General features: G+C 45.4%; 1 protein-coding gene across 1 annotated transcript in view; it reads left to right on the top strand.

Moving 5' to 3' along the window:
- The first annotated feature begins 11,680 nt into the window (after positions 1–11,680).
- LOC107108352 overlaps positions 11,681–19,706 on the top strand; it is a 17,508-nt gene continuing 9,482 nt past the window's right edge. The window contains exon 1 of the mRNA XM_015408779.1: positions 11,681–11,700. The gene's annotated coding sequence lies outside the window, so the exon portion shown is untranslated. The remainder of the gene's footprint in view (positions 11,701–19,706) is intronic.

The following is a 19,706-nucleotide window of genomic DNA, read 5'->3' on the forward strand; positions in this document are numbered from 1 at the left end:
TCTTTAGAAATGCTTTATAAAGTGGCTGCTTGGCAACAGCTTTGATAAAGGGATAGGGACTGTGGACTCTACTACTGTGTATAGTGCATACCATCTGTTTCTGTAAGTATGACCAAAGTATGTCATTTCTGCATCATCTAACATGTCACGTTAATGCGTATGCTTTGCTTTCTGCTTGTTTCCAGATTTCTGCAATCCAAACCCTGTTGCTTTGTTTATTGGGTGCCCCATCCTCTTGATTGTATTTGACTTACACTGTATTATCTGCCTTGAGTCTCAGTAAGACAGACTATTAATGATGTAAGTAAATAAATAGGAAATGAATACATAACAGAGTGACTCCATCCTGAAATCCACATACTCTGCGCATCGGCTCCAATTAGAGCACCTAGTGAAGTTTCATAGTTATTCTTAAAATGAAATATGCCATTTTACTTCATTCCAAAGGATGACTTTAAGACAGCTGGTGTGTGATATGTTAATTACAGTGTCAGGATAGGACTTGGCAGAGCCAGGCTCAACCCCCCGCTCATTGCCTTGGGCTAGTGAACTTGGACCAGTCATTTTCTCTCAGCCTAACCTCCCTCATAGGGTTGTTGTGAGGATAAAATGGAGATGAGGAGAAACCACGTTCACTGGCCTTGGAGGGGGGGGGGAGATAAAAATATGGCAGACTGGAAAGGATTTCCAAAATCCTAACTAGCTTTTGTGTCTTCCGACATCATTTGTGTGGGAGGACTGGATGTGAAAGAGACAGGTGGTTTCATGCTCCTCACATGAAAGATGCGAAATGTTCGCCTTGCCTTCTGTAATAAGATGCATGAGCCGTCCCTACACTGAGAACATTATTTATCTATGAGATCTGTATGCTGCCTTTCGGGCCAGTCAGGGCCACCACAGTGGCTGAGAGTTAAAACAATGCATAATAAAAAGACGTCATTAAAAAAACAAAACTAAAGCACGTAGGTAAAGCACATAAAAGTGTAACTTAAACATAGGGCAAGAAGGAAGGACTGTTGAAGGGGTGCCAGGTGAAACAAGCCTTCGCTTGCAGGCAAAGACAGTGACAGAAGAGGACAGCCGAGTCTCCTGAGGGAAATAATTCCATAGTTTTGGTGCCACAAACACAAAGGCACTCTCAGGCCTAGTCTCAGGCCTAATCTCACAAAGCAGGGCCACCCAAAGCAGAGCCTCAGAACATGACCTTAGTGATCAGGTAGGTCGGTTGCCATGGGATTAGGAGGTCCTTCAAGTTTGCTGGTCCTAAGCTGCTTTATAGATCAACATAAGTGCCTTGAATTGGGCCCAGAAACAAATTGGGATCCCATGCAGATGGGTGAAGGCTAAGGTTGACAACTCTGGGTTGGGCAATTTGTGGAGATTTGGGGGCAGAGCCTGGGGAGGACAGTTTGGGGAGGGGATGGAGCTCAGCAAGGACGTGAGGCCATATTGTCCACCCTCCAAGGCTGTCATTTTCTCCAAGGTAACCGATCTCTGCAGGCTGGATATCTGTTTATCCCCAAGGGTTATTTCCATTAATAAATAGAGACCATTTTCAATCAAATTGGCTTAAATCTGTCCAGAGCCATATTGTTAGGATTGGCTTGTCTCCTCGTGCTCTGCTATCTTGTGGATATGATCAGGCAAAGAGACCAGTTAAACGGAGGACTGAGGACAGAGAACGCCAATCTGATATTGCTAGCTTACAAAACGCTTATGTGTGTCCAAACTTCCAATATACTGTGAAGTCGGCAATCTAATATCTTTAGAAATAAATGGATTCAGAAGGGTGTTTACCTTGGCATGATGTTTGGCCCTCCCTTCAGCAGTACTGGAAAGCAGATATAAGAAAACTCCATGTATGGAAAGGCTTTGCTCACGTCTGCTGAGAGAGGTTGAAACCACAGAGCACATGTTTTTCAGCTGCCCATATTATAAGGAAGCACGAGGCAAGATTATTACCCCATTATCAGACAAAATCCTTGGTCTCACTGAAAAAAGCTAGACTTGATTATCTTCTGATTACCTACCAGGTAGCTGGGTTTTGTTTGGTGATACTGAAGTCTTGGGAAATATATTGCAACTAGATTTTTTATTTTAAATCGTTTTTAATCATTTTTATCTAGTATACTTCAAATTTTTAATTATAAAACTGTGCATATCATTGGTCAAATGATCGTAATAAAGAACGAACAAATTATATCCGTTTTAATTCCAGGAGAACGCCGTGCCCCTCCTGGAGGCTGGCAACCCTAGCAAGACTGGAGTGATATGGGTTCTACAACCAGGGTAGGGTTGCCAGGTCTGGCTTGGAAAATACCTGGAGACTTTGGGGGTGAACCCGGGAGAGGGTGGGGCTTGGGGAGGGGAGGGGCCTCAGCATGCCATAGAGTCCACCCTTCAAAGCAGCCATTTTCTCCAGGGGAGCTGATCTCTGTCAGCTGGAGATCAGTTGTAAAACCGGGAGATCCCCAGGCCCCACCTGGAGGCTGGCAACCCTAAACCAGGGCCAGACTAAGACCTTTAGTGGCCTTAAGGCTGGAAAGATTATGACAGCCCCTATATGTAATTCAAGCTAAAAAAAAAATACTAAACCATAATCCCGCCCCCTCAAATGACACAAAACTTCCTAACTGTAAGAGTGGTGGAGCAGTGGAGCAGTCTGCCTCGGGAGGGGGTGGATGCTCCTTCACTGGACGTTTTCAAGCGGAGGCTGGACGACCATCTTTCAGGTATGTTGTAGGTATGTAGGGCTATCTTTCAGCTATGCTCCTGCAGAGCGCAGGAGGTTGGACTAGATGACCTGCAAAGTCCCTTCCAACTCTAACGTTCTATGATTCTATGTACTCTGCTTACATATAGATTAGATTACTGTAATGTGCTCAGCATGGGGCTGCCCTTGAAAAATGTTCAGAGACTTCAGTGGTGCAGAATGCTGCAGCCAGGATGCTGACTGCTGTGGGTCATATTAGGGACCATGTTACACTGGCTCCCCATCTGTTTCTTGGCACAATTAGACCTTTAAAGCAAATTAGCATACTGAATTGTTATTCCAGTTTGGTCCTTGCATCTGTTAAAAGCATTTAGGATGCTAATTTGCTACTCACCCTCTACCTATATGTGTGGACTGGTAACTTCCATTTCAATGTATCTGAAGAAGGGTGTGTGGACACGAAAGCTTTTACCTTGAATAAAACTTTGTTGGTCTTCAAGGTGCCGCTGGACTTGAACTTGGTTCTGCTGCTTCAGATCAACACAGCTACCCACTTGAATCTATCTGGATCAAGACAGTTCTTTTTCACAGGCTTTGGGTGGCAAACCTTTCCTTGCTTACAGGTAGCCCTGTCCCTGTGCAGCTTCTCACCAACAGCAATAGGCCAGCCGACAAGAGACAGCCTCAGGAACCAAACTGTGCAACAGACGTAGATGCCAAGTTTGTCCCCATATAAACTCAGGCAATACTACTACGGGACATATTAACATCAGCTACACCGTCCTGAACTCCTCACTTGCACACAATCCAGTCATGTGCCAGCAATGCCCTTCTGCCATCTACATTAGACAAACAGATAGGTCTCTGTGTGAGAGAATCAATGAACACAAATCCAAGATATGAAACTGCAACATTCACAAATCAGATGGAGAACATTTTAATCTTCCTGGACATACCATTATAGATCTGAAAGCTACTGCTCTACCAACCAACCCCCCCCCCCCAAAAAAAACCCAAAACAAAAAAACCACTACAACAACTTTAAGGGGAACATACAGTGTGAAAGTGCTGAATTAGAACTCAACAAGAAATTGAACATTACCTGTCATTCTGACTTAAACAGAGACTTGAATTTCCTTACCCACTACAATTTCTAATAGCTCTCCAGGACCCACTTTATAGAACCTTTAACTGGCTATTCTTAATAATTTTTGGTAATACTGTGTAATCTCATAATATCAGTCAGTTTTCTAAACTTAAGTCTGTTTCTTCCTGATCAGTTCTATTTATCCTAGTCCATTACTGTGTCCAATTCTACCTCAAGCAAGGCTGGAACTTCTCTGTCCTCATCCATTATGTAGAGCAAGCAACAATTTCCTTACACAGAAATTTGCACTTGAAAGACTTTTGATGGGATTCACACCAACCCTCTCTGTGTGTCAGCTCCTTCTGCCCCCCCCCCATCATTTGCCCTTTCAGAATTCCCAGTACGATTTCCTGAAGCAGCAAGATCTGACTCATAAAAGTTCATTTTGAAATAAATGTTGCTAGTCTTTTAGGTGATGCTGGATTTTAATAGGTCTTAGCCTGCACAAAAAGGGTTGAATTTCAAAGAAGAGGAGACCTCTGCTCCAAGAAGTGCCCCAACTGACCCTTCGGTGCCCCCCAATCGCCAAACCCTGGCTGGTTCTGCATCTGGCATTCGCTCCACATTTTCTCAACACTGAGGAAAAGGTGCCGCTCAAAACCACATTCAAACCAGGCCTGTAGCTACAGTGGGGCATCTCGGAGCCCGGTCTCCCCAACTTCCTGCCAAGGCCCCCCAACTTCCCATCCAGTCCAGGTCCCCCAGCTTCCAATTTTTTATTTTATTTGTGATGCTCCCTTGGGGGTGTGTGGGGGTGTCTGTGCGGGATGCCCCCACTTATTTAAAGGCCCCTTGAATTAAAAAATCCCGGCTATGGGCCTGAATCAAATACCCCGGGGCCAACACCATTCTGATTGCAAAGTCACCCCTGAATAGCCATAAATCTACGCAGAAGGTACCATAAAATCCGATTATCAAAGAAAGTGAAAGCGGCATGCAGTGCAGAGGGGGATTTCTGTTCCAACGTGGCTTTGCTAAAACAATGGAGGAAAAAGCCAATGCAGAATCACCCCCTCTTTTATGAGGTAGGCCCAAGTCTCTGTGATTGGTCACAAAAAGAGAGTGGGCTTCTTGTCACAGTGCAGTTTTTAGGACTGGGTTGCCAATGAGCTCCATTTGGCTCAACAACCCCAGTGAGGAAACCTCAGAGCGGCACCTGAACAAAGGCAGAAGGCAAGTGACCTTGTTCAGCAATAGGGTGAGAATGCCAGGGTGCTGGGTTTGGTCCCTCCCATGATTGCACAGGGCCGAATAAACACCTGTGTTTTAAATCAAAAGGTGTTATAGGACAAGAGCAGGCATGAAAGCAGAAAGCTGGCAGGGAGGTCGAGGCCAGCCAGTACACTGCAGAGAATGGATGTGGGAAGAGGTTGTGGTTGTGGTTGGGGGGATGGGTGCAATGAATGACAAGCAGCTCCATTAAAATGTTGATTTGGTTTGTGGCTGCAGGGAAAAAAGGCAAAATCCATGCTGGGGGTTATTAGAAAAGGGAGTGAAAGCAACACAGCAGTTATATCAGTCTCTGGTGTGGCTGTATTTGGAATACTGCATACAGTTCTCTTTGCCCTGTGTTGAAAAGGATAAAGTAGTGTTTGAAAAGGGCCGCCAAAATGGTCAAGGGACTGTGGAGCACCCTCCTGGCAAGGAAAGGCAGCGTGGGGCTTTTTAGGTCAAAGAAAAGATGATGGGTTGAGGAGGGGGGACCTGATAGAAATTTATAAAATGTGCCTGAAATAAAGTGGATAGAGAGAACCAAGGGAGAAAAAGCACTAGAACTTGGTGGGCACCAGTGTTCCCTCTAAGCTGAGTTAGTGTGAGTTTTTTTAGCCTCACAGTTTTTTAGCCTCCAGCTCACACATTTTTGTCTTAGCTCAGGAAGGAGGGCTCCAGAGCAAACTAATTTGTGCAGTAGCCAAATTGCTGACTCACAACTTTCATGCCAGCAGCTCACAAAGTAGAATTTTTGCTCACAAGACTCCACAGCTTAGAGGGAACATTGGTGGGCACCCAATGCAGTTGATCGACAGGAAATAAAACTGCTCCCCACCCCGGGGAACTTGGTGATAAATCAGTACAGGTCTGGTGGGTGGGGAGGTAGTTGTAGTCTGCAAGGATCCCTAGCATGGTGCCCCATCCAGGATATTTCTGGTTTTGAGGCTGCATACCTAATGTTGTGTGTGCCGCATGACGGAGTGAGCTCCCATCTCTAGTTCCAGCTCCTGCCAACCTAGCAGTTCGAAAGCAAGACATTGCAAGTAGATAAATAGGTACCACTTCGGTGGGAAGGTAACAGCGTTCCGTGCGCCTTGGTGTTTAGTCATGCCGGCCACATGACCACGGAAACATCTTTGGACAGCACTGGCTCTTCGGCTTTGAAACGGAGATGAGCACCGCAACCCTAGAGTCGGATTCGACTGGCTTTCGAGCAAGGGAACCTTTACCTTTACTTACCTAATGTTGAGATCTAAATACAGGATTGTGATTCTGTTGGTGTACCCCCACACGCACACTTCCTCCCTCCTTAATTTGACAGAGGTGGTCTCAGGGGCACTGCCCTGGGAGATGTCAGCATTCAGCTGAGGCTGTCTTGTCAGAAACAGCTCAAGTTTTCACAGCCTCCATGGCAACCCTTGGCCTGTCTGAGGTCCTACACAGTGTGCAGGTCACATTCTTGATCTGGTTTTTGTTCTGGGTGGGATGAATGCGACCTGAGGGTAGAGGAACTGACAGCGGTTCCTTTGTCATGGACATATCACTATTTGCTTGGGTTAGACTTAGAAGGATATCAAGACTCTCCTAGGGTGGGGGATCTATTAAAATGACCCACCCCCAAAGCCAGATGGATCCAAATGGCCTTCTGATGGCTCTAGGGGATTTTCCTGTTGATCTGGCTGGTGCTTCTGTCATTGTCCTGTTTGAGCTATGGGATGAGGAAATGACCAGGGTGGTCCACACGATTGTTCCCAGGCACCCTCTCTCAAGTATTAGAGCCCAGGTAGCCTCTTGGTTTACTGAGGGGATGTGGGCAATAAAAAGGCAAGGGAGGCTGCAGTCACACACGCCATTTGGAGCAGAGGGGAAGTGCCCCTGTTTCCTCTGGAGGAATTTGACTCGCAGTTGCGAGATCACACATCCCTTTGTGCTGCAGGCTCAGCCTGTCACTGTTTGATCAGATGCCACCATGTGCGAGTAGGTTTTTTTTTTGCTGTTTCTTTCCCATGCGCATAAATGAGGAATCGCACCTCTGCATTGAGGGTTCCCCATGGGGTATGCTGTTATGAGCATACTGCTAAGCGGGGGGGGGCACCGAGTTGGGATGGAATGATCAGACCATCCCGATGGCTTGAGAACAAGCTTGAGCATTCAGACAGGGGAAAGTCCATCCATAGCCCATCAGCAAGCATTAGGACCGGACTTTCCCTGGTGTTTTTAACTCCACTTCTGTGGTGGAGCAGCATGGGTTGCTGATGACTGCGGGACCTTTCCCAGATGTTGCTGTCTGGTTGTGCCCTTTAGCTCCATCAGGCATTCACAGCTATGTCGGATCTAAAGGTGCATGTGACTGCAACCGGAGACAGCTAGAGCAACAGTGGAGGAAGAACGAATCCCCTTTGGTGGCCCTTACAAAGGCATAAAGGCAGGGTATACTTTTTTGGGGTACATTTTTAATATGTGCATGTGTGTGTTTGTGTGCACCTGGAAGTCATGGTGACTTCTGGTGACTGACTTTGTGTACACCTGGAAGTCACAGCAGCCTCTGGTGATTGATCCCCCACTGGGGGCCTGGAGGATATTAGAGAGGTGGCTGAATAAAGCCTGCCCCCGCCTCCAGTATTCCAAGGAGGTCTCCCATCCAAGTACTTGCCAGAGTTGACCCTGCTTCGCTTCCAAGATCTGCTGAGATCAGGCTTGCCTGGGCTATCCAGATCAGGGCAAGGCAGGGTATAAATTTTGTGAATTAATGATAATAATAAAAATACAATAATAAAAGGAAGTAATTAATTTTAAGTGATCACTGTTGAAGGAATTGAAATTGAGAAAGACTTTCTGTTCCTTGGCTCAACCATCAAGCGAAAGGGAGAACCAAGAAATCAGATGGATATTGAGACTGGGAAGGGCATGGAGGAACTAGAAAAGATGCTTTAATGTAAGGATGTGTTGCTGGCAACCAAGATTAAGATTTCATACCATAGTATTCCCTGTTACTGTGTATGAATGTGAAAGTTGGACAATGAAGAAAGCTGACAGGAAGAAAGTTGATTCATTGGAAATGTGATGTTGGAAGAGAGACACCATAGACAGCCAAAAAGGCAAATAAGTGGTTTCTAGTTCAAATCAAGCCTGAACTCTCCCTAGAAGCTAAAATGACTAAACTGAGGCTATCATACTTTGGTCACATTGTGAAAGGACAAGATTGACTGGAAAAGACAATAATAGAGACCAAACATGAGATGAATTGACCCAATCAAGGAAGCCATGGCCATCAGTTTGCTAGACTTGAGAAAGGCTGTTAATGATAGAAGAAGAGAAGAGATTGGATTTATACCCCGCCCTTCACTACCCAAAGGAGTCTCAGAGTGGTTTACAAACTCTTTTCCCTTCCCCTCCCCACAACAGACACCCTGTGAGGTAGGTGGGGCTGAGAGAGCACAGACAGAAACTGCTTTTTCAGGAACAGCTGTGCCAGAACTATGGCTTGCCCAACGTCATCCAGCCAAGCGCAAGTGGAGGAGTGGGGAATCAAACCTGGTTCTCCCAGATTGGAGTCCGCTCACTTAACCACTACACCAAACTGGCTGATGTTGTGGAGATAATTCATAGGGTCACCATAAGTCAGAAGTGACTTGATGGTGCTTAGCGCGCACACACAGCCGGATACAATGATGGAATGAGAGATGCCAAAGCCCTCTGACCCCTCCTCTCTTGCGTTGTCCTCTCACACCTGTCACATGGCCTTCCGTGGAGACACATGTCTCTGCAGGTCTCTCCTGTAGAGACAAGGCCCTCATGCTCCCACACACAGGGTGCCAGACAAGCTGGCCATTTGTGATAGGGAAAGTACTCTTTAGATGAGGCTTCTCTCTCTTCTTTTGACTGCAGCCTGAGAGTGAACTGGATCTACTTGAATAGATGTAAGTTTACCTTTCTTGGGAGATTTATTTACTGCACTCAGTATCATGCTTCTATGACTGGGCAACACTCTGCTATATTAACCAAATATCCCAATAAAAAAGTAATTGATATGAAAGATATCTGATTGAGACCCTGGAGATTTGTTGCAAGCCAGAGTATCCAATGTAGACCTTGACAGATGAACAGTTTGATGTTATAAGACAGCTTCATGTGTTCAGCTACTTCAGTTGACTTTTATAATAATAATAATAATAATAATAATAATAACAACAACAACAATAATACTTATACTAATAATACTTTCAATTTATTGATCGCTTTTTCCCACTCATGCGGGCTCAGAGCGATTTACAGTTACTCAGACACAATGGACTAACAATGTATTCGTGGGGGATAGGGAAGACAACATACAATATTTAATCACACACACATTGTAGCTGGTCGGAGGATCCATCTGCAGGCTGTATCAGTCATGTCCCGACAGCATGTATTCTGTCAACCAGTCTTGCCATCGTAAGGTTTTATTCATCTGTGCCTCCCCTGAACCATATGTTATCATGTGCCAGTGGTGTCCTTCCCCATTTGCCCTGGACAAACAGGACTGTTTCTATGCAAGAGAATAACTGGACGTAAACCAGACAATTCATAGGGGGAGGGGGATGGCTCCTAAACCATTGAGAATTTCAGCCTCTCTGGATATTCAATAATGAAAGTTCAAAAGTTTCAAAAGAATAAAGCCAGGTTGGTATTTATTTATTTATATATTTATTTACACTGGGGTGTGTCCAAGGATCTATGGGCTTTGTGGAGCAGCATTTTCCTGCTTCCCCCTTCAGCTGCAGCCCACCTGGCCCTCCAAAATTGGTTCCTTGGGGAGCGTAGTCAACAGATCTACACAAACAGCATCAGGGGAAAAGTAGGGGTCTGCAAGTGTGTGTGTGGGAGGATGGGCAGAAATTTCTGCTCCTTCTTCTGCAAACAGAAATGCCATTCTGTTGGAGGAAAGCACAGTTGGATGCATTCCATTAGCAAGTACTCTTCAGAATGTATAAGCAGCATGCACTGGAGAAAACGCCAAATGTGAAGATTTATCATTATGAAGTTTGGACTCAATAAAGACCAGAAGCCATTTCAGAAATGAGTTGTCTCTGTAGAGATTTACAGTTTCTTCTTGCTTTGCCAATTCAACATCTCCTCCGATGAGGTCATTCTTCCTTTTCAGTTGGATGTTTTCGGATATGCTGTGCATTGTAATGTAACACATTTGGTCTCCTCCATTGCTTTGACCTTCATCTTGAAATAATTTGTCCTCTTCCCTTCCTCAGTGTGTACATCTGCCCACTTCAGGGTAACACTTCCTGCACCCGTTGAATAAGAAAGCTTCTTCCACAGTATTTGTTAATCAGTTCTTATTTACCACCTTTCCTCCTGGTTCAAGGCAGCTTACAATAATAGTTAGGAACGTTTTCAGTTAAAACCAAAATAAAATGGCCAAATCTCTCCTCCCTCTTCCATTAAAAGATGCCTGCCCTAGTCCCGCCCTGAAAAGCCCTGGCAAACAAGCAGGCCTATTACAGAAGATCTCCAAGGAGGGGCTGCCCCCTCGCCTCCACTTGAAGCCAGCTGGGTGACCTTGGGTCAGTCACAGGTCTCTCAGCCCCCCAAATAAACCTAGTTTGCTACAAAAAAGGCTAGAGTCTCAGGCTGCCAGACAATCTTTGGATCTATACGGCACCCACTGCCATAGGAGTCACTAATTCAGACCAGCAATTTCATACTAGAATCCTTCACCAGCTCCCTGGCTTATGCCAGCCAGATCTGTTGAAGTACTACTTTCCCCCCAAGACAACCTGTTCCTTTAAAATGTGTCAGTTGGTCCTTGGAGTCCTTGAAGTCTGTGGCTTTGTGTTAGTTCTTCAGAGGCGGCGCTCTGTGGCCAAAGGAGTCCTGTGAGGAGGACCCACACAAAGAATCCATTCAGCTCCCGGCAGTCTCTGGGGGCGCCTCCTTCAGTCCTCCTGCTTTGTCCCTCTAACGGTCCAGCCGCCTCCCTGGCCGCTTTCTCGCTGCTGCGGTCTTTGTGCAAACGGCTGGTCTTTTTGCAACGAGCTCCTAATCGTTCCCCACAAACCAAACTGTTTAAAACTTGGGATCAGGCAGGAAAAAAAAAAAAAAACACCCACCCAAAACATCTGAGTGTGTAAAAAAATTGCTCTATCAACTATCGTCCTGAGATAGGAGGTCTCCCCAGGGCCATACAAGCGCGCACAAGCGTTTCAGTGACCTCAGCGGGTGGTCCCGGTGTTCCAGGAATTTACAAAATACAAATCTTGTTCCACATCCTGGAAATAGAATTAACCGGGGAAGTACAGTTTGTGCCCGGAGCCCGTGAATGGCTGGCCAGATTTCTGATGATGCTGTGCGTTGTTGGCTCCCCCCCCCCGCCCCCCTTTGCACAGTCTGGGAGTGACGCCTGGGACTGTTTTCCTCCTAAGGTTAGGCACCGAGGAGGGAGCCCTCAGATGGTGTGTGCTCGTCGGCGTGCAACGATTGGTCATGGTTGGCACTGAACAGGCGCCGCCTCTGCTGCTTTACAGCCCGATCTCCACGGATTTCACGCGACGGTATTGAAACTTCCCTTCCCAAAGAAGGGTGGGGGGGGGGGGAAAGCCCGGATGATAAAGTCTCACAGAAGCCATCCAAAAAGGTAAGTCTACTCGCATGCTTCTTTGCAACGCTTGTAGCTTCTCGGTCTACCAAACGTTGCTTCTGCCATTCATTTTGAAGCTGTTTCCAGTGGGTTGGAAGAAAGGCTTGCTGAATTTCCTTTCCCTTACAATCAGGCCGGATTGGAAAGTCTGCCAGGGATCCGATAGGAGCTGTGTGGGGAGGGGGGGAATATTGCCTTGCCTTTCGCTTTGAGTGAGCTGGATTTTGTTACATGTCCCAGCAGCAGATAAACCACTTGAGGCTCCTGCTGCGCAGAAATGCCCTGGCAAGGATTTTCAGTGGTGTGCACATTTAAAACACACGTGCGGCTTTTTTTTATTTTTTTACAAGCATCTGGAAGCAAACCTGGGAAATTCTACTGCCTGCAGAACAGAAGCTGTCTAGTCTGATTGTGATGGGTGGGGCAGCGATTTCCCTAAAGACTTCTAAGGACCTTGTACCAAATGTGAAACTCTCTTTGGATCAAGAATAAATGGCAGAAAAGACCACAAGCTGCAGATAAAAAGGAATTCTGGGTTATAAACTACTCCCCCCCCCTTCCAGGTTCTTTAAGTTTGGATTTTTAAAAATTTGTCTGCTTACTGAAACTACACTTTGGGACATGAACAACATTCTGTATTTTAAAGGGTCCCCCCCCCCTTCAGTTTTTATTCATGGGGAAATTGCAGTACATTCAAAATGTTTCCTTAAACCTAATTTGGTACCTCTGTTCTTAATTGTTTGGCATATCAAAAGGCAACATCCTTCAAACACATTTCAGTTCTTTGCAGGTATGAAGTCTCTTAAACTTGTGGAGGATTTGATCTGTAGAAAAGACAGTGTGTGTGGGGGGAAATAGAGGATGGCCATTCCATTTACGTTTGCTTGCCTCTAAAAACTAAATAGTGTTTAATAATCCTGGAAACTGTGGACAATTATTACTACTTGAGTTCTGAAAACAAATGTCACAAGGAACAAAACAATGGGCCTCTTGGGACTGAATAGGGACATAGGATTCTTATCTTACTATAGATGCTAATTTTCTGCCCTCCAAGCATTTCCCCTCGCTTATACCCTGAAAATCTTGTCCGTCTCTAAGGTGCTATTATACTTGAATCTGTTACTCCAGAGACATTGAGCTGGATCCAGCCATCTTTTTCACTCAGTTGCCATCCATGCTACAGCCCCCACCCTGTCCCACATGGCTTTAGTACCTGTGGATCGCATGATTCTGAGCATAGCCTTTTTGAGTGGTCAAAGAGGCTGTCTCCTTTTTTCACCAGTGGAAAAGCCAATTGGATCCAGCCCATTAACTCCTATTAGTTAATGGGCTAGAAAAGCGGCCAGTTAATGGGCTAGAAAAGTGATCCGGCCATTAGTTCTACAGGTCTAGAAAAGTGACACAGAAAAGCCAGAACTTGAATCTCAGTGTTTTACAAATATGCCTGTGGAGAGGAAGTCACAAACACAGAGGAATTGTTTGCAAATCATCTGCCTCTTCTACATTTTTCTTTCTTTCTAGCACAGCTCACAAGGACAATGCTAGTCATCACTTTTAGAATGCTTGAAGTAACGCAAAAAAGAAGCTTCTGAGCTTGTGCAGAGTGTATTTCCTTCCCAACAACGTACACATTGCTTGCTTCCTACACATCTGGGATGCAGGAAACAACTTCTGGAATCCTTGATTCCTAGTACTTCTTTTAAAAATCAAAATTTAGATTGTCACTCTTTCTGTACATTGCTAATGGAGCAACCTTATTGCCAAGTGTAAGAGGGCCACCAGTTTACCGGAATTTACTCCAGCGTAACTCAGTTGTCCTATTTTCTATCAAAAGAGGAATAGAAAGGGGGAAAAAAGCCAAAGATACATTTTTAAGGAACGGTGAACAGAGCAACATCTCCAGATGTTATTATGTTATATACATGATACATTATATATATATTATATCTGATGGAACCCGCCCTGAGCCTGCTATGCAGGGAGGACAGGATACAAATCTAATAAATAAATAAATAAATAAATAAAATAAAATAAGCCATGGTGATGTTGCCACTGTCCATCAGTTACACAGCAACAGGCAGATCATGCAGTCATGTTATCCATATGCGGAAGGAGCCAATCCAGACATGATGAGGCATGTATGCCTCTGGTTCATCACCACACCCAACCACAGACACAAAAGCTGAACAGCTGAAGACACAAACATGACACAACAACCTCAACAATGCAAATCAACTCATTGGATTGCGTCCTCATGTCAGTGAATATTGTGCTATTGTTGCAGTAACAAAGATCATTTGTAATCAGACATGGACATGCCCCTCCAGTTGCAAATGACTGCTGTGGTACAATATCTAGCCATGTGTGGATAGGGGCCATTTGTGGCATTCCCAGTTGCCCTGTGGTGGACATAACTCAGCTATAACTTTGATATGAATGTCTATTAAAAAACCCATTCATAATTCATAACAAAGGTAAAGGTTTTCAGCCCCCCAAAAAAAACCCCCCGAGGAACGTGCTGGAACAGAGTTCTGGAACCTCTTTGACAAAATTCTTTTTAAAATGTTTAAAAGTTCACGAGTTTCCAGTATACAGACCGAAAACTTCATTTCCCTCTTGAGAGTTCCAACACCTCTTTAAAAAAGAAAAGAAAGGAAAAAAGGCCTGAAGCACAATAATCTGAAGTGGGGCAAAAATGGCTAAGCTGCGAGTAACAAAAATGACTGGCAGACCTATGGAGGAGGACGAGGAGGAGAAGAAGAAGAAAGAAGAGATTGAATTTATACTCCACCCTTCACTCAGAGTCTCAGAGCAGCTTACAATCTCCTTTCCCTCCCCACAACAGACACCCTGTGAGGTAGGTGGGGCTGAGAGAGCTCTGACAGAAACGGCTCTTTTTCAAGGACAGCTCTTGTCAGAACTATGGCCTGCCCAAAGTCATCCAGCAGCTGCAAGTGGAGGAGTGGGGAATCAAACCTGGTTCTCCCAGATCAGAGTCCACACACTTAACCACTACACCAAACAGGCTCTCTACGAAATGTGGCTAATAGTATCTATATAGATTACTGGCAGACATGACAAGAGACAAGAGAGGAAACCGTATTTTTAGATTACTAGGAAAAAGGCTCGTTGTGGAAATAAATACAACGGCTTCTAGAAAGAGGCTCTGGGCGAGTGCCCCGGCCTTGGACACTCTGTCAATTTGCTGTGGCGACCTCAGCAGGGTATAATGACACTGAGTCCACCATTTTCTCCAGAGGAACTGATCTCTGCTACCTAAAGAACAGTTGTAATTTTGAGTGATCTCCAGCCCTCACCTGGAGATTGGCAACGATGGTTCCCCAGAAGGGAATAGTTGGTTTGGAGGGTGGAGTCTATGGCTTTGTACCTGTCCGAGGTCCCACGCCTCCTGAAACCTCACCCTCTCCAGGCTCCATCCCTCACCTCTCCAGGAATTTCCCACCTGGAGTTATCAACCCTATCTCCTTCCCAGCCAACCATCAACCTACCTTTCTTTTCCCCTCACCAGCTTTCTACCCCCCACACACCTGCAGCCTCTCCTGTGCTCTGAAGCCCTGACTGCTACGTCACATTGGCTTTCATACGGGGGCCACCTCAGCAGCATATAAGGATACAGAGCCCACCATTTTCTCCAGGGGAACTGATCCCTGCCATCTGGAAAGCAGTTGTAATCCTGAGGGATCTCCAGCCCTCACCTGGAGATTGGACACATTTTACCTCAGAACAGCAAACTGTTTAGAATGTTAGAGGCAAAAGCTAAACAAGTCGCATATGCAAACGACCTCTGTGTTCTGAGGCAAAGGCCAATGAGACTGCATATGCAAATAACCTCTGTGTTCTGACTGGCTATGGGGGGGAGAGGAACAGCAAAATGTTTAGAATGTTGGAGGCAGGACTCAGGCAAAGCAGCCAGTGGATAGGGAGACCCTCTGAATGACAGATCAGAGAGCGAACTGATTTTGGAGCATGTGGAATGTTCTAGAGAAGTGCCACCGCCATTCGGCTTTTATTTATAAGGGAGATTGGTGGAAATGACAGGATACGGGGAGGTAAAATTCTGAGGAAAGTATCTACATATTATCAGTGGATATGACAGGATATGGAAAAAGTAAGAGGCAGAGCTGAGAGGAAGGTGGGTTGAAAGGGTCAGGTTGACATTAGGAGAAGACACAATCCATAGCAAAGAGAGAGAAAGACCATTTCTTAGATGAACTTTACTGACTTCTATGGCCAAAGTGTCAAGAGGTTAAAGAATGAAGGTGGGAAGCAATAGGATAAAGGCCAAACAAGACAAGCTCTCCTGAGTTCCCTGAAAGAAGCTCCCAGTGGCTTTTTCTTTAAATATCAGATGAGTGCTGCCTTTTTTCTGATTTGGACTAGCTGTGGTGGGCAGGGCTTATGCCTTCCCTCCGTGCTGTTTTTCTAAAGTGGCACAATCCCATTTTCAGCTGCTATTTTTTGCCCCAATGGTAAAAACATAGGTACTACCCACATCCATACTTTTATGCTCGTTCTAACACTATGAAAAGCAGCTCCATGGGGCTATTTCAGCTTGGGGAAATGAGGTGGGAGGAAGGGTAAAATTTGCCCTTCCCTTAGGCCATGAATAGGTGGGTGACAAACTGTGGAGACCATATACCACAGCAAGGAAGAAAGATGTGAGAAATTAAACAGTGGAGTTCGTGCCATTGGTGGTGGAAAGTGTTGTCAAGTCACAGCCAACTGCTGGTGACTCCATAGGGTTTTCAAGGCAAGAGGCTAACGTCATTTTCAATTTCCTGCCTCTGCTTAACAACCCTGGACTTCCTTGGTGGTTACCCATTTAAATTCTAACCAGGTCCGACCCTGCTTAGCTACAAGGAATGGATAAGATCATGCTAACTTGGACCATCCAGGTCTGCAGGGCTTAGTGCCATTAGGACAGAGCAGTGCTGTTCAAATGGATACTAAAAGAACCCTCTGGGACAGGCCATTCCACAGCCTAAAAGGCAGTTCCTTCAGTTGGGAAGGTGCTGATAAAGAAAGCAGCCACACCCCTTACCTGCGTGAGGGGGCAGGAAATCAGAACACAGTGACTTGGAAATGCTTTTGCTTCTTTACTGGCAAAGAACAGTTGAAAACAAAGAAGCAGCCACACCTAGTAATTAAAAGGGAGAGAAGGAGTTGAATCCCATCAACTGATCTTCTGGTGAAAAAGGACAGAGGTGTCTTAGTTGACCACCCTAAAGGCCTGTGTTGGGAATCATGGGACAAACATGTACCAAAGCCTTCTCAGCTGGGAGCCGTAGTACAGAGGTGACTTGGGTGAAAAAGCCGGCTGGAGCCAACCCAGAGCTCTTTCTGTCTCCTTTCCTCCACACCACACATATTCTAAAAAGCTCTATCAACTGATGCCTTAAGTAAAGAAATAAAAGGGGGGGGGCTAATAGAAGTTTAAAATGTTGTTTTACTGCCAGCTGTTTGCTGTAGGCACCTTTCAAGAAATTTGACCGGGTCCCTCCCTGCTCTCTTTCATGCAGAAGCTTCTCCATTCTATTTTTGAAGCATTTGCCTGGGAGTAAATTAGTCACATGCATCTGCCCTCATATTATACAAAACAGGCCTCAATTATTGCCAGGCAGATTCTCATTCTCTTCTTAGGAATTATCTCTGCCTTAGCAGTGACTGGTAAATATCCAATAGCAACCTAACAGATAAGTTCTTGGAGGAGCAGCTGTGGCATAAAACATAACCAGCCTGCAGCCCTCTGTCAGCGACAAGTGGTTGACCAATATGGCATTGGGAACACTATGGTGATGCCTGACAGTCTTTTGCAGGTTGGATGTGCTCTTCCAGTACGTTGCTCTGTGCATCAGTCATTGACTTTTAGCATGATAGTAGTAGCAACCACAGCTGAACCTTGTACTTGAAGTAGTTCAGAGGAACTGGTTCTGCTTTTCATGCAGAAGGTCCTGGGTTCAATCCCTGGTATCCCCAGTTAAAGGATATAAGGTAGCAGGGTGCTGGGAGAGAGAAATTTCTCTTCCTGAGACCCTGAAGAACCAACACTGATAACTGCAGGTGGTGCTGGGCTAGCAGACCGGAGGTCTAACTGAGTACAAGGCAACTTCATATGTTCAGCTTGGATGTTGCGTGGCACTTTAACAGACAAGCATAAACAATAAATAAATAAAGGTCAGTCCCTGCTGCCAGAGCTGTATAATATAGCTCAGGTCCAACTCAGTGCTGCCAATCAGACATGCTCTGGGAATTCAGTGCTCAGAACTTATTTCCCAGGCATGTGTAGGCCTCATTCAGAGCATGAGACACAGGGAGAAAAGGCTTGAGTTTTTCTTCCTCCTGTTCCATTTCCCCAGCCTGAAACAACCCAGTAGCCACTATGTGCCCTCTTGGGAGCTACATATAAGTTTCCCCGGTGGTGGGACAGGTAATCACTCCCATTTGAGTTTGGGGAATGGGGTTACCACCCTCCATGTGGGACCTGGGAATTATGCCTGCTGTCCAGACTACAGAGATCAGTTCCCCGGGAAGAAATGGCAGCTTCTGACAGTTGACTCTATAGCATTATAAGCCCATCAAACTTCCACCTTTCTCCAAACTCAGCACTCCCCCAAAACTCCCAAGTCTCCAAGAATTTCCCAAGCCAGCGTTGGCAACTCTCTTGGGGGAAACAGACTAGTGCATCTGGCTATTATATTGCAAGCACAGAACTCCTAGAGCATGTCCAGGTGATAGGATTGGGGCAGACAGACAGGAGACACGAGGACTTTGAAACATGTACTGAGTAGTTGGATTAAATGCCTTTGTTGGGTATGTGTGATCCAGAGTTTCTCTGCTGTAGGCCTTGCTTGCCTTTCATTTTCCTCTCATTTGTTTGCAGTACATACTGCAAGCCTGATTTGTTGCATAAGATGGCCCCTTAAATCTCTACGGTGGGGAAAACAATGAAGAATTAAAGCAACAGGGAAGCATGAAAATGATATCCTTTTTTAAAAAAAATAGGAGCTCCATTAACGCAGGAGTATGATAAGCAGAAACTGAAGCATCCTGATTTTGGGCAAGGGTTGTCTTTCAGAGATGGAAAAGAGAGATGTTTTCTAAGGTGGGGAACAGCGACGTTCTGCAGCTTGGCACCCAGAGGGTTAAATGAAACCCTTGCTCTCTCTAATCTGATGTGATGAACCAACTCTCTGATGGGCACAGAGAGAATTCTCAGATAAAAAGGAGGATGTGGAAATCATGGTGGTTTTGCCACAATAAATGTAGGAAGCGGTGGAGAGATGTGTGCTCCCTCCTTTTAGTCATGCAGTCTAAAGATACTAGGTTTCCAATGCATTTTTTATGTGGATGAGCACTTAGGCTTCTATTGGCTAGAGAAGCATCACCCCGATATCCTGCTACTCAGTACATTAAGCAGCTTTCATTTTTAATCATCGGTTATTCCTCTGCAAACTCACAGCTCTAAAATGGGCAAGGCTCACAGAGCTGCAGCCCCCCTTCCTGGCTAGATGGGGTTGCCCTAATTCCAGTTCAAGTTTCAGATGAATCCATGTTTTACTCTGAATTGGCAGGCGCTTAACCAGACCTAAGTGTCTCCGCATGTTTGATTGCCTATGAATTGATGATGGGTCAGAGATGTGAAAAGTCAAATACCTATATTACTAGGGATTGAAAAAATTAAATCTTCCTTAAATATATAACTGCCTTCCCAGCTCACAATCAAAGAAGCTAAAGACAGATTTCTTCCAGGATCATTTCAGTATGATAAGGATGATCACGAAGATCCACCCTGAACCAGGGGTCATTTTGTAGAAAAAGAGGTGCAGGAGCTCATTAGCATAACTCATTTGCATATGCCACACCCCCTAACATCACTGGAAGTATGTCAGAAGGCAACACCCACCGCTCAGGCTCCAGTGGACTGTTTTGGATTGCTAGCTTTTTTGGGGGGGGGGGGGGAAAGAGCGAACTTCTGCACGGAC

Source organism: Gekko japonicus, unplaced genomic scaffold (assembly GCF_001447785.1).
Source record: "Gekko japonicus isolate JY-2015 unplaced genomic scaffold, Gekko_japonicus_V1.1 scaffold3025, whole genome shotgun sequence".
In the NCBI taxonomy this organism is placed as follows: Eukaryota; Metazoa; Chordata; class Lepidosauria; order Squamata; family Gekkonidae; genus Gekko; species Gekko japonicus.